The following is a 21,529-nucleotide window of genomic DNA, read 5'->3' as shown; positions in this document are numbered from 1 at the left end:
TGAAACCAGTCAGGATTTACCCCAGTGCTAGGGATCAGATCACCTTCCCAAGAGTCACACAGGGGACAAGAGGCTCTCTAAACAAAATTCCAATTCTACTTAGAAAGAATGGAAGAAAGAACATTAGATATGCACTCGATAGGGTCTGCCGGTTATCAATTTGGGGTACATGCTCTGGTCCCCAACAGTGTCTACAACTGCCAAGAGAAAGCCCCCTCCAGCAACACCTGCAGGGGGATCCATAAACATGACAGGATCCATGCAGAGGGAGGCCACGGGGTGGGAGTGAGGGAGTAAGAGAAGGGACACAGAGTTTTTCGGTTGTTTTTGTTTTGTTTTGTTTTTGAGACAGAGTCTCACTCTGTCACCCAGGCTGGAGTGCAGTGGCGCAATCTCAGCTCACTGCAACCTCCGCCTCCTGGGTTCAAGCGATTCTCCTGACAGCCTCCTGAGTAGCTGGGACTACAGGCACCTGACACCATGCCCAGCTAATTTTTGTACTTTTAGTAGAGGCAGGGTTTCGCCATGTTGGCCAGGCTCGTCTGGAACTCCCGGCCTCAGGTGATCCACCCACCTCAGCCTCCCAAAGTGCTAGGATTACAAGCGTGAGCCACGGCACCTGGCCGGGACACAGAGTTTTTAATCAGGAGATGCAGACTCAAGTCTCAAGACTTCTGCTTAACACCTCATGACTACAGGCAAATCTCAGCCTTAGTTTTCTCATAAAATACAAAAATATGTGTTTGACATATTGTGCAAGGTTGCTGTGATGACCAAATGAAATGGCATATGTGGAAAAATACTTTGTAAACTAGGTGTTAAACATAAGTAAGCACTGATTATCACCTACAATGGAAAAAGTCACAAACCATTCAGAAAAACTCCTTGGAGAAAAGGCCAACACTCTTATCTGGCCAAACTGAAGTATGTGTAATCTACTAATGGACATCTACCTTAAAAATGGTGTTTCTGGGCTGGGTGTGGTGGCTCACGCTTGTAATCCCAGCACTTTGGGAGGCCAAGGCTGGTAGATGACTTGAGGTCAGGAGTTTGAGACCAGCCTGGCCAACATGGCAAAACCCCACCTCTACTAAAAATACAAAAATTAGCCAGGCATGGTGGCGCATTCCTGTAATCCCAGCTATTCAGGAGGCTGAGTCATGAGAATCATTTAAACCCAGAAGGCGGAGGCTGCAGTGAGCCGAGATCATGCCATTGCACTCCAGCCTGGGCCACAGAGCAAGGTTCTGTCTCCATTGATTTACTAATGACTTGGTTGGAGGCCAAAACCAGGATTCCCTTCTCCACTCTTTCCTTGACCCCTCCTCCATAGGCATGCACAATAATCAGATTCTCACTGTTTTCTTTTTGTTTTGAGACACAGTCTTGCTCTGTCACCCAGGCTGGAGTATAGTGGGGCGATCTCAGCTCACTGCAACCTCCGCCTCCTGGGTTCAAGCAATTCTCCCTGCCTCAGCCTTCCGAGTAGCTGCGATTACAGGTGCCTGCCACCATGCCCAGATAATAATTTTTCTATTTTTAGTAGAGACGGGGTTTCGCCATGTTGGCCAGTCTGGTCTCGAACTCCTGATCTCAGGTGATCTGCCCACCTTGGCCTCCCAAAGTGCTGGGATTAAAGGCATGAGCCACCGTGCTCGGCAGATTCTGTCTTCTATATGGAAAGGCAGGGCAGTGGTGTTTTATAGGTCAGAAAATGTTAAGAAAATAAAAAAAAAGTGTTTTAGTTAGAAAGAGGGGAGATTATTTGAATGCACAAATAGAAGCTACTATTGGTTGCTGATGAGAAAGCTCAGGTCAACTAACATTAACAGGTGTAAGCTGAGAAGCCACAAGGTAATAAATCCAGAGGCATCTAAGGCCTCCCTGCTAATGCTGTTTTGACCAGGCAGCCCACCTGACATGAAGTCACTCAACGTGCAGCCTGCTCTGCCTAATTCCCTGCCTGCCCTCTCCATCTCTTAGTTCTGTCCATCTGTCTCCACTTACGACAGGGCAGAGACAGGAGAGCAGGCCACAGAGATTTTCAAACCTATCTGAAGAGTAAGACACGTGTTTATTCAGGCAACATGTCTTGCCTAGGCAATAAAGTTGGAAGACTGGTCATGCCTCACACCTAGATCCTGGAGGGTGATGTATAGGAATACATCCTTCCTCACAATGAGGGTGACTTTCTCTCCTAGACTTAAAAATCAGCAACAACATATCCTAATTTTCCACTCAGGTCCAGGCAAAAGAAGAACGAGACAGCAGAGTGAGAGCAAAACATCTTAGGGAATTAAGATGAACAAATAATGGAAAATAGAAGCAGCGACTGACAATTTGCATGGGATGTCTATGCCCAAGTTTCTTGTGGCCTCACACATGCAGAGCAGCATCCCTGCCAATACGTAAGCTTCATGGAGCAGATGCGTCTAATAAGACCAATGCCCAAGATTATTTTCCATCTAAATTACCATATGTGTGTGAAAGGACTCTGAATTGTAAAGCTGTAAAGTTCTATACAAACACGGATAGAAAAACCTACCCCTTCTAAATCCAACGTGGTACCCTGGAAAAAGTACATTAGTGAAAAAACCGGGCTGCTCTGCCTACGGAGTGGCCATTCTTTTGTTTCTTTACTTTCTTAATAAACTTGCTTTCACTAAAATAAGGGGAAAAAAAGAAAAAACTGGCAAAATCTGAAACAAGTCTAGTGTTCAATTAATAATAATGTACCAATGTTAATTTCTTGGTTTTGACAAATGCTCTAGTTATGTAAGATGCTGGCTGGGCGCGGTGGCTCACACCTGTAATCCCAGCACTTTGGGAGGCCGAGGTGGGCAGATCATGAGGCCAAGAGATCAAGACCGTCCTGGCCAACATGGTGAAACCTCATCTCTACTGAAAATACAAAAATTAGCTGGGCATGGTGGTGCGCACCTTTAGTCCCAGATAATTGGGAGGCTGAGACAGGAGAATCGCTTGTACCCAGGAGGCAAAGGCTGCATTGAGCTGAGATCATGCCACTGCACTCTAGCCTAGGTGACAGAGCGAGACTCCATCTAAAAAAGTAAATAAATAAAAGCTCATAAAAAAATTAAAAACACCCAACATCTGCTCAAGAAAAAAAAAGAAAAAACATTCCATGGGAAAAATACTTTCTAAGCAAATCATCAAGGTAGAAACAATGGAAAAAAGATTGATAGGTTTGACTACACAGAATAAACTTTCACACATCAAAATATGTCATGAACATAAGAGTTAAAAGGCAACCAACCATGAAAAATATTTATACACCTAAGAGGCTAAAACAGTAACACAGTAAACTCCATAAACTTAAAAAAACGAAATGCTACAGGCCTAGATGCTGTATCTGCTACAACTGCTTCACACATTTCAAAACCGTCCAAACTCACATTCAGAATCTCCTTCAACTACATGTTTTATCCCAACCATCCAAACCCTCTGGGTTCTCTGTAGCCTGAGAATTCTCCTAGAGAAAGTGGAGCTTCAATGCAGCTAACCTCTGTTTAATCTGACCATTCCTAACCAAAATCTTCTAGAATCCAAAACCTTTCCTCTCTGAGCTCAGTATGTCAAGCTTAGCTACTTGGTGCCTACGATAGTGATCTGGTCAAACCAGAAGTGGGGGTCCTGAGAAGAGACTAAGGAGTGCAAAGACTGCACTGTCAAAACTAGACTCAAATTTCAGCACCAGCCAATCAGCACCAGAAGAGGGAAGTGGAAAAGCTTCAATGCAGGCGAGCAGTCATTTCCCACCTGCAGCCCCATTTACCTGGATTTTGAGAGAGACTCACATATCCAAAGAAAAAGCATCTTTTAAAATAAAATACAGTTACTCATCACTCAGCAGTTTACATTAGAGCCAATCTATCTCAGGAATTTTTTGATTGTTATTTCTGTGTGTTTTTAAATGTACAAGGAGACCAGAGAATTAGAAGAGACAGTGTACTTCTTTCAAATGTCCCTATATATAAAAAATAGTTTATATTAAGTCTAAGTTAGAATCATATTAAAAATATTAGTTATATTATATTAAGAATTAAGAGGCAGAAGCTTGTAAATCTCACATGACAATGAAGTTCCACACATGAATATAGAAGCCAAGAAACAAAATTATTTTTCACACAGAAGAGTATGACCGTATTAAACCACCGAACTAAAAAATTCAGTAGCTGAAGGTATGCATCCCAGCTGATTAACAATCTTCCAGTAACATTAGATAAACCCATGCTATAAAATATTAATAGTCTGCTTCTTAAAATAATATTATGTGGTAACAGACAGTACTTAAGGCCAGGCAGACACATAATGAAGAGAAAGGAATTAACTAAATCTTAACTTCTAGGGGCTCTTTTGTGATCTAATTTGTGAATGAGCCCAGCCTCCCCTGTCGGCCTCCTTCTTGGGACATCTCATCTGGGGTCCACTTTACCACTCAACACCAAAGGAGCGAAACCAATTCTGCTAGTCATTAACAATCTAGTGAAAGGTTTGGTAATAAATAATGAATAAATGATGAAAATTAAAAGAGTGTAGACATTGGCTTAAACTGAACTCCATAGATCATTGGTATCACTCACCTGATAGTGCTTTCTTGTATACATCAAGTTTTGGCTGTCTTGTATACATCAGAGTAACAGATCGATTCCCTATCAGTAAAATCACATGCCATTTTTCTTGGTCATGTGGGGGAGAAAGAACTTCACCAACTAAACATGGGTGAAGGACAGCCAAGGAGATTCCATTTATATGACCATCAGTCAGCCAAGGAGACAAGAGGTATTTGCAAAACACAGAAAACAAAGCTAAGAAAGGGAAGAAAAAATGTGGTATCCCAAGGCTCTCAGAATTAAGAACAATACTCCTACAATTTCTGAACCATATGGTCAACCTCGAGACTTCTCTATTTTACAATAAATTTACAGAAAGCTGATTTCAAAGCACCTCATAAACATTATTGCTTCTATGTATCTCTCTAAAGAAAAGCATTTTGGGGCCGGGTATGGTGGCTCATGCCTGTAATCCCAGCACTTTGGGAGGCCAAGGCGGGCAGATCACAAGGTCGAGAAACGGAGACCATCCTGGCCAACATGGTGAAACCCAGTCTCTAATAAAACTACAAAAATTAGCTGGGTGTGGTGGCAGCCACCTGTAGTCCCAGCTACTCGGGAGGCTGAGACAGGAGAATCACTTGAACTCGGGAGGCGGAGGCTGCAGTGAGCCAAGATCGTGCCACTGAACTCCAGCCTGGCGACAGAGCGACACTCCGTCTCAAAACAAAACAAAAAAAAAGAAGAAAAGAAACGCATCTTAACCAGGAATGGTGGCTCATGTCTTTAATCACAGCACTTTGGGAGGCCAAGGTGGAAGGATCACTTGAGCCAGGGAAATCAAGGTGCAGTGAGCTATGACTGTGCCACTGTACTCCAGCCTGGGTGACAGAGCAAGACTCCGTCTCAAAAGAAGCAGTTTTAGCCTAGCAGGGACCAAATGATACTTAATATTACTCTATCAAATTTCTTGGACAAAAATGCACATAAAATACAATTCTCACTATCATTGACTACTTTTTACACTGTATCACAAAATTTTTCAAGGCATTTTAATTGGTCAAAAACTTTAAATAAACATATTCTGTATAGCAATGTAATTGAGCAGCTTGTTAATGGTCCAGAAAAAGTCTGAAAGTAATAGTTAAAATTAAAGGTTGATGTAATTAAGATAAAATTGAATGAGAGAGAAAATTTGTGGAGTTCCTATCAGCACTTTGCTCTCCACTGATAACACAGACTCGGCTGTCACAGCCATTGAAGTTGTGAGGAGGGAGATGCAAAAATCAAACACAAATAGAATTTCATAAATCCAAAAAGGCTGGGAACTGATGCATTAGAGTAAGCTACAATAGATAGATTCTGGGCAGCATCCCAATCCTACACTACCTAATTTATTCCCGAGTCCCTCAGAGGCAAAGCTGGGTAAAAAGACAAAACAGAATGTGTGCCACTTTTATTCTCACTTCTGTCCCAGTATTAAAAATAATTTCTAATGGAATAAGATAAGCAAAATGTGAGCTTTCTGTCTTTTATTAAGAGTTATTGTGTATTACCCCCAAGCATTTCAAATATTAGATTATTTATTTCATTATTCAGGCAACAGAACATTAACTCAGAAAAGTGGTTTCTACATATGAAACATAAGACTGAGTTTCTCATTTCATGGGAAAATATGACAAGAATAAAAATGGAAAAGGCTCAAATCACTTGTAAGGCCTGGAAAAGGTGACCTTAGTGTCAACCGCATTCATCTTACGGGCTTCTCCTATGACCCAACCGCTTTTTTTTTTTTTTTTTTTTTTGAGACAGGGTCTCGCTCTGTCACCCAGCCTTGACCTCCCTGGGCTCAAGTGATCCTCCCACCTCAGCCTCCCACCTAGCTGGCACCACAGGCACGTGCCACCACACCGGGCTAATTTTTTAAATTATTTGTAGAGATGAAGTAGGTCTAGCTATGTTGCCCAGGCTGGTCTCCAACTCTTGGGCTCAAGCAATCCTTCCACCTAAACTTCCCAACATGCTGGGATTACATGTGTGAGCCACCACACCTGAGCAACCCAACCTCTTTAAACCTCTTTCTCTCAGATACATTAAATCCAGGCATCACTTTTTATTTATTTATTTACTTATTTATTTATTTTGGAGACTGGGTCTCGCTCTGTTACCCAGGCTGGAGTGCAGTGGTACAATCATGGCTCACTGCAGCCTCAACCTCCCCAGGCTCAAGCGATCATTGCACCTCAGGCCTCCGAGTAGCGGGGACACAGGTGCACCACCATGCCCAGCTACTTTTTAAATTATCTGTAAAGACCAAGCCTGGCTATGTTGTCCAGGCTGGTCTCCAACTGCTGGATTCAAATGATCCTCCCGACTCAGCCTCCCAAAATGCTGGGATTACAGGCATGAGCCACCATGCACGGCCAGGCATCACATTTTAATGGCATTCTCTAATCTGTTAACATACAGTTAACAGTTAAATTCTCTGATTATTTAACAACTCTAAACAGTAACTCTGCCGAAAATGTCAGCTTTGGCTGATGGGTTTTGTGGGCACAGCATAAGCCTAACTTCTTACGATGTAGGTCTTGATATTCTAACCATTGGAGCTGAATTTGTGCCTCCGGTTTTGTGGCTAAGAGGGTCATTTGAAGCTTAAGAAACTGATTACGTGTAAAGATAATCCTGTGTATTTTCTCAGCCTATGGTAACATCACTGCTGATCAACTTTTCATGAATATTAAAACTGCCCCAGCACTAACAGCTCGGTTTGTAGCCATTCGTAACAATGATGTGCATTTCCCCATGGAGGTAAACACACTCTTAATAGCCAAAGATAGTAGAAAGGCACAGTTGCAGGGGAGAACAACATGGTCCTGTAAGAGTTTCCTACACAAAACTCTTGACTTCCCTAACTGGGACTGAAAATCATTCACACACCCAAATCAGAGGTGTAACTGACTCAAGAAGTTTAAACTAATCTTCCTTTTGTCCTTGACAAGAAACTAATAAAAGAAACATCCAGTAGGATGAAAAAATTCTGAACCCAGCGACAACACTCTATAACATTTAAGTAGAATTCAAAATTGCTGAGCAACAGTTTTGGAAAGCAGATACAAGTGAGTCTGTAGAATGTAGTGTTCCAACTAGTAACTAGCTGGATCAATAGCTGAAACATACAAATAAAAGCTATAAGACTTCATAGCTTTCTTTCACAAAAATCTTAAAAAAATCTTTCATAAACCATGATTGACTTAAAGGATCAAATTCTTAGACTTAACCAGACATTAATAGATCAGACACTACAAGCACTTTATCCCAGGGGATCTAATATGCCCATTACAAACTGGGATACATGTTAAAACTACACAAGGAAGAAACAGTAGAAATAATGGTAATAACCTAATACCCCATGTAACGTGTTTCCAAATCCTTTCCCATCCATTACAGTCTAAATTGAGTCTTTAATTTTTAAAAAGTGAGAAATCAGTATCTTACAGTGTGTATCTTTTGCAAAGCTCTCTCAAATCCATTTTGACTCTAATTGTGTTTCTGATTAAAAATAATAACAGTGAGAAAGATGTTCAAATAAATCTATATCCTCTGCACAGCACCGCTGCACACCTACAGAATAATTTCCTACACTCTATAACCTACCACACCATTACTGTTGGAGCTTTCCATAAACACTACATTTCAATTCTATTCTTAAAACACTCTTTGTCTCACGGGTGAGTATCCTTGACACCACATAAGTATAGAGACTGTTATTTCTGCTTACATTAGAAAAAATATGATTCTAAATTAGCCATATTTAAAAGGAAAAAAGACATAATTTTTTAAACCCATGAATTCAAAATTTTAATTTTCACCAATTATTTTCTATGAAAGCAAGAAACCAAGTAGAGCTGACTCACTGGCATAGATCCTACCATGGTAAAGAGATGGTTAAAGGGAAAAGAAAGCACATATTTATCAGAGTTTGCAGTAATTTTATGGAGATGTGGTGATTAATGTTTCTGAGCAAATAATGTATTTAATTTTTTTTTCTTTTTTTTTTTGAGATGGAGTCTCACTTTTGTCGCCCAGGCTGGAGTGCAGTGGTGCGATCTTGGCTCACTGCAAACTCCGCCTCCTGGGTTCACACCATTCTCCTGCCTCAGCCTCCTGAGTAGCTGAGACTACAGGCGCCCACCGCCATGCCCAGCTAATCTTTTTTTGTATTTTTAGTAGAGACTGGGTTTCACCATGGTCTTGATCTCCTGACCTCGTGATCTGCCCACCTCGGCCTCCCAAAGTGCTGGGATTACAGGCGTGAGCCACCGCGCCCGGCCCAGAATGTATTTAATTTTAGCTAAATAGGTAGTGAGCATCTATCTCCTTGTCTTCCTGGAATGTCTTCCCCTTTCTTTAGTTAAAATAACCTCAACTCTCCTTGTGAGTCTGTCCCCATTCTATATGGTCTTCATGGAAATCTCAACTGAGAACAATACACACACACACACACACACATGCACACCCCTAAGGGGTAGGCAAATTACCCAAGGTCAATCATATGCTCAGACCAGGAAACTTGAATCTTATGACAGGAGAATTAAACCAGTTGGTGCAGTCTTTGAGACCATGGTGACCTAAACAAACATCTATTAGGTGGTTTCTGAAGCTTAGATCCTCTCAGCTCAGCCTTCAAAGGCTAGTTGTTCAGCATCTTCTGTGCCTATATAAGTGCTGTGCCTATGTTTATGTAACCTATCTTTTTCACTCAGTATTATGGGTATCTTTTCAGATTGGTTACCATAAATGCATGTCATCACTTTCAATGGCTGCATGCAAAGAAGGTAATATAATCCATTTAAATCATTCCTTGTCTAAGGTTATTTCCTGTTCTTTACTATGTACATATATCTGTTCTAACACTTCCTACTATTTCTTCAGGATAAATTCCTACTAAATGTGAACTTTCTGGGTAGAAGGCTATGGACACTTTGCATTGTGATACCTAACAGCAGCTATCTGGAATGAGTGCATCAATGTCTACTTAGGCTATCTGAGAGGACATACCTCCCTTCATCTGCACCAGCACCGAGAATTACCATCATCCTTATCATACCCATTCCACACCAGGAGATGCCCAAATAATAAGATTACCAAGAGAAGGAACAGCACAAGTCATCATAACATGATACTTTATATTAAACTTTACCAAATCATTTCAAATCCATAAAGGTCTAAATTGGGTCTAGGCCGGGTACGGTGGCTCACACCTGTAACCCCAACACTTTGGGAGGGCAAGGCAGGAGGATCCCTTGAGCCCAGGAGTTCAAGACCAGCCTGGGCAACATAGTGAGACTTCATCTCTACAAAAAAAAAAATTTTAATTGACCAGGTGTGGTGATATGTGCCCGTAGCCCCAGCTACTCAGAAGGCTAAGGGAGGAAGATTGCTTAAACCTGGGAGGCCAGGCTGCAGTAAGCATGATCGCACCACTGCACTCCAGCCTGGGTGACAAAGTGAGACCCTGTCTCCAAAAAAATAAAAAAATTGTGTCTAAATTACACTGCCAACATAATCATTGAAAAATGCTGTCTTAAGTCTGCTCAGGCTGAGATAAAATCATAAACTGAGTGGCTTAAAGAACAGAAATTTATTTTATGTTTCTTTTATGTTTTTAGTTTTATTATTATTTAAATAAAAAATAAATAAATAGAGACAAAGTCTCGTTATGTTGCCCAGGCTGGTCTCAAATTCCTGTGCTCAAGTGATCCTCTCACCTCAGCCTCCCAAACTGCTAGGACTACAGGCAAGAGCCACCATGCCCGGCCACAACAGAAATTATTTCCCAAAGTTCTGGAGGCTAAAAGTCTAAGATCAAGGTACCAGCAAGGTAAGTTTCATTCTGAGGCTTTTTCTCCTGGCTTGTAGGCAGCTGCCATCCTGGAGAGAAAAAAAGCAAGCCTTCTGGTGTCTCTTCTTCTAAAGACACTAAGCCCATATGAAGGCCCCACACTCGTGACCTCATCTAACCTTAATTACCTCCTACAGACCCCACTTCCAAATACTATCACATTGGGACTTAGGGCTTCAACATATGAAGGGGGGTAGGGGGACTCAAACAGTCCACAACAAATGGTATCTACTTTTGCTCTGAATTCTATTTATTTAATGACTAGTAAAACTGAACATTTTGTTTATTGCACATTTTTTTCTTTTAAAAATGGTCTGCTCTGATTTCTGTCTGAACAGAAAGTATACAACATGAACCTGAAACATCTCATCATACCATAAAACAAGGAAGCTATGAGATTACTAGAGACATGTCAGAAGGACTCAGGTGCCAACCTAAATAAGCCTATACTGCCCAAAGAGGGGGCAATTTGAGCATCAAAAGGACAGTAACTGCAATGGACTGAAACACACCACGTATGCTAAAATAGGCGTTCATAATGTTATGAGAAAAAATTTAAAACCCTCATCCATCACCACTGGGGGATACTAGGGGACCAAATCATAACTCTGAAAACTGGTAAATCAAGGGAAATAATCAGACACTTTTCACACCCTTCCTATACACTCTATACCTCAAGGTAACCAAATAATTGACAAAGGAGAATTTCTACACACACACACACACACACACACACACACACACACACATATCTATTTCAGCTAATAACTAAATGACCAGGATGTAACCATATTGTAATCCCTCCTGAACTCATGGACCAAGTTAACATTCAAGAATGGTTGCTAGTATCACAAAAAGAAAGAAATAAGACTTCCTGATGAAAATAATCCTGCCCTCACAAAAAAATAAAATTGGATTCTTTTGATTAAGCCTCTACAATGAACTACCAATGCATAGGAAACACAAGAAATAAAAGAAAATATTTTACATTACAAGGATGCAAAGAGTAAAATTCAGTTTCTTCAATAAAAAGTTGCAAAGAAAAAAAAGATAGAGAACCTATAGGTTAAAAGAGACTTTAAACCATCCAACTGCAATGTATGGACCTTATTTGGATCTTAATTCAAACAATCATATATGTATATATGATATGATATAAACACACACACGTACATGCCCACACACACACATACACACAAATATATACTGCAGTCAAGGAGTATTGATTGGATATTTGATGATACTAAGAAAAAACTTTTAAGGTAAGATAACAGTATTGTAATTATTTTAAGGGGTCTTTTTTTTTTTTTTTTTTTTTCTTGAGACAGAGTCTCGCTCTGTCGCCCAGGCTGGAGTGCAGTGGTGCAATCTCGGCTCACTGCAAGCTCCGCCTCCTGAGTTCACGCCATTCTCCTGCCTCAGCCTCTCCGAGTAGCTGGGACTACAGGCGCCCGCCACCACGCCCGGCTAATTTTTTGTATTTTTTTAGTAGAGACGGGGTTTCACCGTGGTCTCGATCTCCTGACCTCATGATCCGCCCGCCTCGGCCTCCCAAAGTGCTGGGATTATAAGCGTGAGCCACCGCACCTGACCGGGGTCTTTTTCTTTTAAAGCCATGTACTAAAATATTTACAGACAAGTTATGACAGCTTGATTTGCTTTAAAATAATCCAAGGGGAGGGACATGAGAGGTACTGCTCAAACAAAATTGGTAATGTTTTAAAATTGCCAAAGCTGGGCAAGATACAGTGCTTTATTACACCAGTCTCCACTGTTAGCAATGTTTTAAAATTTCCACGATAGGCCGGGTGCAGTGGCTCACATCTGCAATCCCAGCACTTTGGGAGGCCGAGGCGGGCGGATCACGAAGTCAGGAGTTCGAGATCAGCCTAGCCAACATAGTGAAACCCTGTCTCTACTAAAAACAACAAAAAAATTAGCTGGGTGTTGTGGTGGACACCTGTAATCCCAGCTACTTGGGAAGCTGAGGCAAGGAGAATCGCTTGAACCCGGGAGGCGGAGGTTGCAGTGAGCCAAGATTGTGCCACTGCACTCCAGCCTGGGCGACAGTGAGCAGCAGGGTGGAGTTTCAGTGCCTGCGCTGTGGAATGAAGTGAACCGGTACGGCCAGAACAGCAACTTCATGTGTGCTCTCAAGACTGTCAATAAGATACTGCAGATCAACAAAGATGATGTAACTGGCCTGCATTGTAAAGTGATATGCCTTATCCAGAATGGAAGTTTCAGAGAAGCCTTGAATGTCATCAATACTTGCACCAAACTGTTAGCGAATAATTCTCTCTCCTTTGAAAAGGCATATTACAAGTACAGGCTCAACAGAATTGAGAATGCCTTGAAGACGGTAGAAAGTGCCAACCGGCAGACAGACAAACTGAAGGAGCTTTATGGATAAGTGTTATACCGTTTGGAACGCTATGATGAATGCTTAGTAGCATAAAGAGATCTTGTCCAAAACTCCCACGATGATTATGATGAGGAGAGGAAAACAAACCCTTCAGCAGTTGTTGCAGCTCAAAGCAATTGGGAAAAAGTGGCTCCAGAGAGCCTGGGCTTCCAAGAAGGCACACATGAGCTGTGCTACAACATTGCGTGTGCACTGACAGACCACGGCCAGCTGAACCAGGCCATGAACATCCTACAAAAAGCTGAAGGTCTTTGCCACCATTCATTATCAGAAGACGCTGATGGGACTGAGGAAGACCCACTGGCAGGACTGGCCATCACTCATGGCCAGATGGCCTACATTCTGCAGCTTCAGGGTCGAACAGAGGAGGCTTTGCAACTTTACAATCAAATAATAAAACTAAAACCAACAGATGTAGGGTTACTAGATGTAATTGCAAATAACATCGTTACCATTAACAAGGACCAAAACGTCTTTGACTCCAAGAAGTGAAATTAACCAATGCAGAAAGAGTAGAGTTTAAGCTTTCCAAGAAACAACTACAAGCTATAGAATTTAACAAAGCTGGCCGGGCGCGGTGGCTCATGCCTGTAATCCCAGCACTTTGGGAGGCGGAGGCAGGAGGATCACAAGGTCAGGAGTTCGAGACCAGCCTGGCCAATATGGTGAAACCCCGTCTCTACTAAAAATACAAAAATTAGCCGGGCGTGATGGCGCATGCCTGTAGTCCCAACTACTCAGGAGGCGGAGGCAGAAGAATCACTTGAAGCAGGGAGGCAGAGGTTGCGGTGAGCCAAGGTCACGCCACTGCACTCCAGCCTGGGTGACAGAGCGAGACACCAACTAAAAAAAAAAAAAAAAAAAAAAAACACAATTTAACAAGGCATTACTTGCTATGTACACAAACCAGGCCGAACAATGCCTCAAAATATCTGCCAGTTTACATTCCCAAAGTCCCAAGTATCTCTTACCTATGTTAATCCAAGCTGCCCAGCTCTGCGTGAAAAGCAGCACGCAAAAGCAACAGAGCTGCTTCAGGAATTTTCAGATCAGCATAAAGAAAATGCAGTTGAAATTAAGCTGACCATGGCACAGTTGAAAATTTCTCAAGAGAATATTTCTTAGCATGTCTAATATTGAGAAGCAGAGAGGAGTTAAAGCAGAAACCAGGCATGGTGTCTGCATTAGTGACCATGTATAGCCACAAAGAAGATATTAATAGTACCACTGAGGTCTTCACACAAGCTATCCGGTGGTATCAAAACCATCAGCTCAAACATTTGTCCTTGATAAAAGAAGCTGCAAACTTCAAGCTCAAATATGGGTGGGAGGAGGCAATTAGTGACCTTAGAACAGCTACGGAAACAAAATCCAAAAGATATTCACACCCTGGCACAGCTTATTTCTGCTTACTCACTTGTAGATACAGAGAAAGGCAAAGCTCTTAGTAAACATTTGCCATCATCAGATAGTATGTCTCTAAAAGTAGATGTTGAGGCTCTTGAAAATTCTCCTGGTGCTATGTACATTTGGAAGGGTGGAAAAGTTACTAGAGATAGTCAACCAAAGGAACAAGGAAAGGGAGACTTGAAAAAGAAAAAGAAGGGAAAATTGCCTAAGAATTATGACCCAAAAGTTTACCCCAGATCCAGAAAGATGGCTGCCAATGCAAGAATGTTCTTTCTACCAGGGAAGAAAGGGTAAAAAGAAGGATCAGATTGGAAAAGGGACCCAGGGAGCAACTGCAGGAACTTCATCTGAACTGGATGCCAGAAAAACTGTGAGTAGCCCATCCACCTCCCCAAGATCTGGCAGTGCAGCGACACTATCTGCCTCTACAAGTAACATCATACCCCCAAGACAACAGAGACCTGCAGGGGCTCAAGCAACAAAAAAGAAACAGCAACAGAAAAAGAAGAAAGGTGGAAAAGGTGGCTGGTGATGAGAATATTCTTGTTGAAGGCTGTTTTTAAACTAGTCTCAGTGACATTAGGAATATAATAAAGGTAACACAGCAAGAAGCACAGAACTGCTCCCTCTTCATCTCCATATTTTCATAAATAATTTCTTGTGTTTCAAATGGAAAACATCTTCCTCAAAGTCTGCCTAGTGAGATATGGCCTACTGGTTGCCTCATAGCTTTGTACAGATTATGAGGACTGAAAATATGGCCAGGCGTGGTGGCTCACACCTGTAATCCCAGCACTTTGGGAGGCCGAGGTGGGCGGATCACGAGGTCAGCAGTTCGAGACCAGCCTGGCCAACACAGTGAAACCCTGTCTCTACTAAACGTACAAAAATTTGCTGGGTGTGGTGGCACACACCTGTAGTCCCAACTACTCGGGTGGCTGAGGCAGAATTGCTTGAACCTGGGAGGCAGAGGTTGCAGTGAGCCGAGATGGGGCCACTGCACTCCAGCTTGGGTGACAGAGCAAGACCCTATCTCAAAAAAAAAAAAAAAAGAAAAAGAAAATAATTGGGCATTTACCCATCTTGGTATCTGTTGTATCCTTTATCTGTGTGTGCTGATTTGATCTTTTTTCAGTTTCACAAACCTTATCTAAGGTTTTCCAGGATTTAAACAGAAACTACTTCTACTATTTCAGCTAGAGTCTGAAGACACTTCTTTCTGTTCAAGTCCCACTTTAAATTATGTCTTAGGAGGCCTTAGGTGACTGAAAGTGGAATCTTCTGAGCATTCCAAAATATCTGCTTAGAAATATCATGTGATAAAGAGGAACCTTCTTAATACACTGATGTTCTTCACTTAATTAAATGAATGGCCACAAGAAAAAAAAGATTTACATGATAAAAAGTTGAAATGTAAAGAAAAAAAGATCTGTTCATGTCCTTAGCCCATTTTTCTAATGAACTGTTCATCTTTTTCTTATTGATTTTTACGGCTCTATATAAATTGAGATGCTTAATACATGTTGCACGTATTTTTCCAGTTTGTCATTTGTCTTTTTGCTCATGCCATTCTTCACTATACAGACACTGAAAATAACATATGCTGTAAAAACTGCTGTCAAATCTTTTACTTTGTAGGTTTCCATTTGGTGTTAAGCTTAGAAAGACTTTTCCCATACTGGAATTCTATTAACATTTACCTACATTTCCCTTTAAGCTTTATTGAATTTTAAAGGAGCCCTATAAATGAATATACCCTTCCATTCAGCAAAATATACCACCACTACAACATTAGCTGGGAAATAAAAACAACATCTGCATCAGCTGCAATTTCAGGAAGATGTGCTGTAATGTCATTATCCATATAGAAGAGAAGTGATAGGACCCAGCAAGGATTTAACACACTTACTGGTTTTATCCCCCATGGGTCCTTATTTTAAAGAGTTTCTATGCATTAAATAATAACGAATTTGTTTTAACGAATTTAATTAAATTTGTTTTAATAAAATAAGTGTTCTATAACTTCTAGTCAGAGTTCCTGATCATTGCCTCATGGTCTTAACTAAGGTCAAATACAAGGTTCCTGATCATCATGAAGTACCACAGTTACTAACATTTAGTATACAAAAATCTAGAACGTTTATCAACAAAATGTGGTATATACATACAATGGAATATTATTCAGTTTTTAGAAGGACAGGAATTCGGCTGGGCGTGGTGGCTCATGCCTGTAAACCAAGCACTTCGGGAGGCCTAGCTGGGAGGACTGCTTGAGCCCAACAGTTCGAGACCAGCCTGGGCAACATAGTGAGACCTTGTCTCTAGAAACAACAGCAAGAACAAAAGGATGCAAATGCTGACGCATGCTATAACATGGATGAACCCTGGGGACATCACGCTAAGTGAAATAAGCCAGTCATGAAAGGGCAAATACTGTGTGATTCCACTTACATGAGGTACCTAGAGTAGTCAAATTCATAGAGATAGAAAATAGAGGGGTGGGTTCCAGGGGCTGCAGGGAGGGGAAAAGAAGGAGTTGGGGTTTAACAGGTCTGAAGTTTCAGTTGGGACTCTGAACAAAGTTCTGGACAGAAGTGATAGTTGCATGACAACGTGAATGTACTTAATGCTACTGAACCGTACACTTAAAATTTAAGTTTGTTTTTTTTCCTTTGAGACAGAGTTTCACTGTGTCACCCAGGCTGGAGTGCAGTGGTGCAACCTCTGCTCACTGCAACCTTACAGCAACCGCAGCCTCCCTGGTTCAAGCAATTCTTTTGCCTCCGCCTCTCAGGTAGCTGGGATTACAGGTGTGTGCCACAACAACTGGTTAATTTTTGTATTTTTAGTAGAGACAGGGTTTCACCATGTTGGCCAGGCTGGTCTCGAACTCCTGGCCTAAAGGGATCCACCTGCCTCAGCCTCCCAAAGTACTGGGATTATAGGCGTGAGCCACCACACCCAGCCAGGATGATAAATTTTATGGTATGTACATTTTACCACAAAAAAATTAGTATGTTTAGTATGTTACAATTTAGTAACTAAACATTATCTCAGCCAAATTAAAAGAAATTTGACATTTTAATTACATATTCCATGCAGTCTCACTAAAGACAAATGTACAATTTCTGTAAGGCTTTTGGTAATATTGAAATGCTTCACAGAATCCTAAACAGAAACCCATGCAGTAACTAAATCGCAGCATTTCTTAAGAGGTGGTACTCAGTTTTTAAATGCATTTTACAAATCACATGCATAGTTCACTGTCTCCAGGAGATTGTTAATTGATGTTGTCAATGAGCAGAACAGATGAAGAAACATTCCGACCTAGCTTAGCCATGCACATGGTAGCCACTCCACAAACCTTCCTGAATTCAGATACTGGAATCTATAGCAAAATCAAAAAGAAAACCTGGGCTTCCCACAGTCCTATAAACTATCCAGTGAGAGGGCTGAAATTTGGCCTGAAGGAAGGCTGCTGTCTCTTGACCCTTCTTTCATTACTCGCTATCTCAGCATCAATGTTGGATGATTCCATTTAAAACAGGCTTCAGGTACCACACATTGCTTTATGGGTTAAAAATCTTTTTCTATTCAGAGTTTTGGTAGGTAAAAAACTGTGAATAACCAAACTGCCACTCTTAGAGCTCCATATGCAAGGCTGAAAGATAAATATGATTTATACACACAAACTTTCTTTTTTTTTGTTTGTTTTTAGACGGAGTCTCACTCTGTTGTCAGGCTGGAGTGCAGTGGCGCGATCTCAGCTCACTGCAACCTCCGCCCTCCGAGTTCAAGCGATTCTCCTGCCTCAGCCTCCCGAGTAGCTGGGATTACAGGCGCCTGCCACTGCACCCGGCTAATTTTTTGTATTTTTAGTAGATAACGGGGTTTCACCTTCTTGGCCAGGCTGGTCTTGAACTCCTGACCTCGTGATCCACCCGCCTCGGCCTCCCAAAGTGCTGGGATTACAGGCGTGAGCCACTGCGCCCGGCCTATACACACAAACTTTCTAAACGAAGACGACATTATTTTAAAATAAACAATAGTAAATGAATAAAGTTCGTATTTCTCAACCACAGGAAGCAATCATGACTTCCTAATCATCTTCCATGTATGAAAGTTCCATTGTGTTGAAAACATTTTTCCCTGTATTCCTGCCTCTAATTCAGTACTACTGACTTTAACTCTGGAAGCCAACACCTCCCCACATCATGTAAAAAACCAAAAATAAATAAATATACCTGCTACTTCCACAGCCCTAATATAGAGCTCTTAAAATTCTTAAAGGAAATCCACATCGTCTAACAACTTTCACACAAATTAAGTACTATTCTTTAAACTGAGGAACTAAACATCAAATTTAGCTATTCACAATTTATTCATATCATCACTTCCATGCCAGTTACCTATCAAGGACTTCACTAGAAGACAGGACACTTGTGACTCTCCCATTCAGAACATGGCTATCACTGCACAACGCGAGATGAGTGTGCCCATGGCCTCTCTGGATTGCAGTGTGGCTATGTGCAAGGTGCCTTGTCACTTCTCATCCATCACAACCTCACGCCCCAGCAATCTGGCGCTGCGAAGCTCGGGGAGAACTTTCCAGGACCACCGCACCATTCCCAGCGGGTTTGTCTGCAAGAACTTCAACTAAGAAATGGAGACCCCAGACACGGAAGAAGTGGCACAAAGGAAGGGACCCACACCCACACCTGCAACGGGTTTTTACGTCCTTCAAAACCTTAGAAATAACTTCCTCTGTGCTTTTTCATAAACCTGCCTATTGCAATGACTTAAAGGATATCCTTAAGGTGCTGAACTACTGTAAAACAAAAGGGGGGTGGGGGAGACCCCAAAGAGATCCAGGAGACAGTTCCTGGCGAGGGGAGCTGATTATACCCGACGGGAAAGTCTTAAGAGACTTTCTGATGACAAGGGTAGTTCAGCAGGTAGAAAGAATAGGACCCTAACAAACCTTAACCAGGGAGAGAGCTGTGTCACCCTCGTTTCCTTCCACAAAGCCAAACCACCCTCACCTTCTCATCCCTGAAGCGGTGTCGCCACAGGAAGAAGCAGACACCTCCCAGCTAATTGCCCCAAGCGGGTCAAACTTCGGAATCGGCGTCCTGCTCTGTGTTGTGGAGCGCATGGCAAAAAGGAAGGGTTGGTGCTTGGAGCAGAATCTCCGTGATTTGCCAGAGGAAACAGCACAGACTCCAGACAGCAGAAGCGCTGGGATTTCCATGCAGCTGCCACGACAGGTGACCGGGCCCGCTCTGCAGACACCCGGCTCGCCCGGGGGCTTCGCGGAAGGTGGGGCAGGCGGGCTGGGGAGACGGGCCCGGCAGGGGAGGTGGCGGCGCGGCCGGGGAAGCCGCTCGGGCCCGACGCCGGGGAGGAAGAGGAGGAGCGCAGCCCAGTCTCCCTGGGGAAACCGTTTTCAGGGATTTTCTGTCTCCACAATCAAGAAAAAAAAAAATGGCTCCAAGCCAAACGCCTCCCGATCTCACACACACCACACTCACCACCCCACACGCACGCCCGCCTCGCGCTCAGCTTTCGCCCCATTTTCTCACACGCGGAGACAAAAGGCTCCCACAGCCAAGCAGCGGCCACGGCCGCCGGGCCCGGGTCAGATGCCCCCTCGCGCCGCCCCCTCCCAAGACTCTCGCAGCCACCGACCGCCCCGACCCCCGCCCGCCGCGCCCACCAAGCCCGCCGCGCAGACCCCAGGGCCCGCCGCAGGGGGACACACGCCCGGCGGGGCAGGGACGGCGCTCGGGCCGGCGCCCCCTCCCGCGGGACTGCGCGGCGCCCCGCCCGCCGCGGCGGCGACAGCGGCCCCGCGCCCGCTCACCTCCGGGCGGCCGTGGCGGCAGCCCCAGCGGCTCCTCCGCGCCTCTCCGCCTCCAGCAGCCCCGCGTCGCCGCCGCCGCCGCCGCCGCCTCCCCCCGCGTCTCGGCCGAGTCTCCGCCTCCCTTCGCCGCCGCCGCCGCCGGCCCGGCTGCGCGCCACGTGACCGCGCCACGTGACCCGGCGCGGTGAGCGGCGCCTCCCCGGCCGGCGCTACCGCCCCGGCCCCCGCCGCCGGCCGTTGGCGCCCCCCGGCCGCCCTCCCTCCCCGGCCCAGGGCTCGCGTCCCCCACGCCACCTCGCGGGCCGCCGCGCCGCCCGCCACCGGAGCCGCCGCCTGCCCGGGCCACCTGCTGGCACCCCCGGCGTCGCCACCCCGGGAGACCCCCGCCCCCGGCCCGCACCGCGCCACGGTGCCCAAGATGCCCACAGTGCCGGGCCTAGGCCTCCAGTCTCCTGGCTCGGGGCGGCCTCAGCACCCGGGCACCGTGCGGCTTCCGCGCCGTCTGAACTTCGTTTGAGCCGGAAGTGGACGTCCCAGTCCCATTATGTCTTACAGGGAAAGCCGCCGGGAGCACAGAGGTGCTGGCATCACCGACCCGCGCAGCTCCCCGGGAAAACGGTCACCCGAGTGGCCGCGATGGTGACATCCCAGACAGAGCATCTCTTCTTCAGTTGTCCATGGAGAAAGGACCGGATAGCGTCATTTTAACTCAGGGAAGAACAATTCACAGCCTTCCCCCTCCTGTTAAATTTGATGGATGTCCTGCTAACAACGAAACTTGATAATCTCTCCTTTTTCCAGCTTGTGCAAAGAAATAGCATAGCCGATTGTGTGACTCTTCACACGTGTAGTTAAAAAAAAAAAAAAAGCATTCTTTTTTCCTTGATTTGAAGCATTAGAGGCCCCATATAGTTAGGAATAGCAGCCACTCTTCCGCAAGGGCTCAGCGTTGTTTTCTATTTTGCCTGTCTGCAAAAGTTTTTGAATCCGTTTCAGACTTAAGAATTCCTGATTCTGTGAATTTTGTCAAAAAAAAAAGTTGGACCGAGTTTGTTAAATTCTGAAATTCCATGCCTCGCCTCAGCCTCCCGAGTAGCTAGGGACTACAGGTGTCCGCCACCATGCCCAGCTCATTTGTGATTTTTTTTGTTTTAAGTGTGGGAGTTTCGCTTTGTTGCCCTGGCTCATCTCGAACTCCTGGCTCCAAGTGAGCCTCCTGCCTCTGCCTTCCAAAGTGTTGGGATTACAGGCAGGAGCCACCACACTTGGCCTAATTTTACAAATTTTGACAAATGCTACCTAGACTTTTTTTATTTTAAAAAAGGTAAGCCAAGCGTGGCGTGTAGTCCCAG

General features: G+C 43.9%; 1 protein-coding gene and 1 pseudogene across 3 annotated transcripts in view; one reads left to right on the top strand and one right to left on the bottom strand.

The window, feature by feature from the left end:
* The window catches only part of TULP4 (TUB like protein 4), a 293,022-nt gene extending 272,735 nt beyond the window's left edge, over positions 1 to 20,287 (bottom strand). For all 3 annotated transcript variants that reach the window (XM_030809905.1, XM_030809906.1, XM_030809907.1), the window contains exon 1: positions 20,178 to 20,287. The gene's annotated coding sequence lies outside the window, so the exon portion shown is untranslated. The remainder of the gene's footprint in view (positions 1 to 20,177) is intronic.
* Positions 130 to 15,008, top strand: LOC100597571 (annotated as a pseudogene).
* Positions 20,288 to 21,529: the final 1,242 nt, after the last annotated feature.

The sequence above is a fragment of the Nomascus leucogenys genome, chromosome 3 (genome assembly GCF_006542625.1).
Source record: "Nomascus leucogenys isolate Asia chromosome 3, Asia_NLE_v1, whole genome shotgun sequence".
Lineage (NCBI taxonomy): Eukaryota > Metazoa > Chordata > Mammalia > Primates > Hylobatidae > Nomascus > Nomascus leucogenys.
The sequence above is the reverse complement of the archived record's forward strand: the minus strand, read 5'-3'. Positions and strand labels throughout refer to the sequence as shown.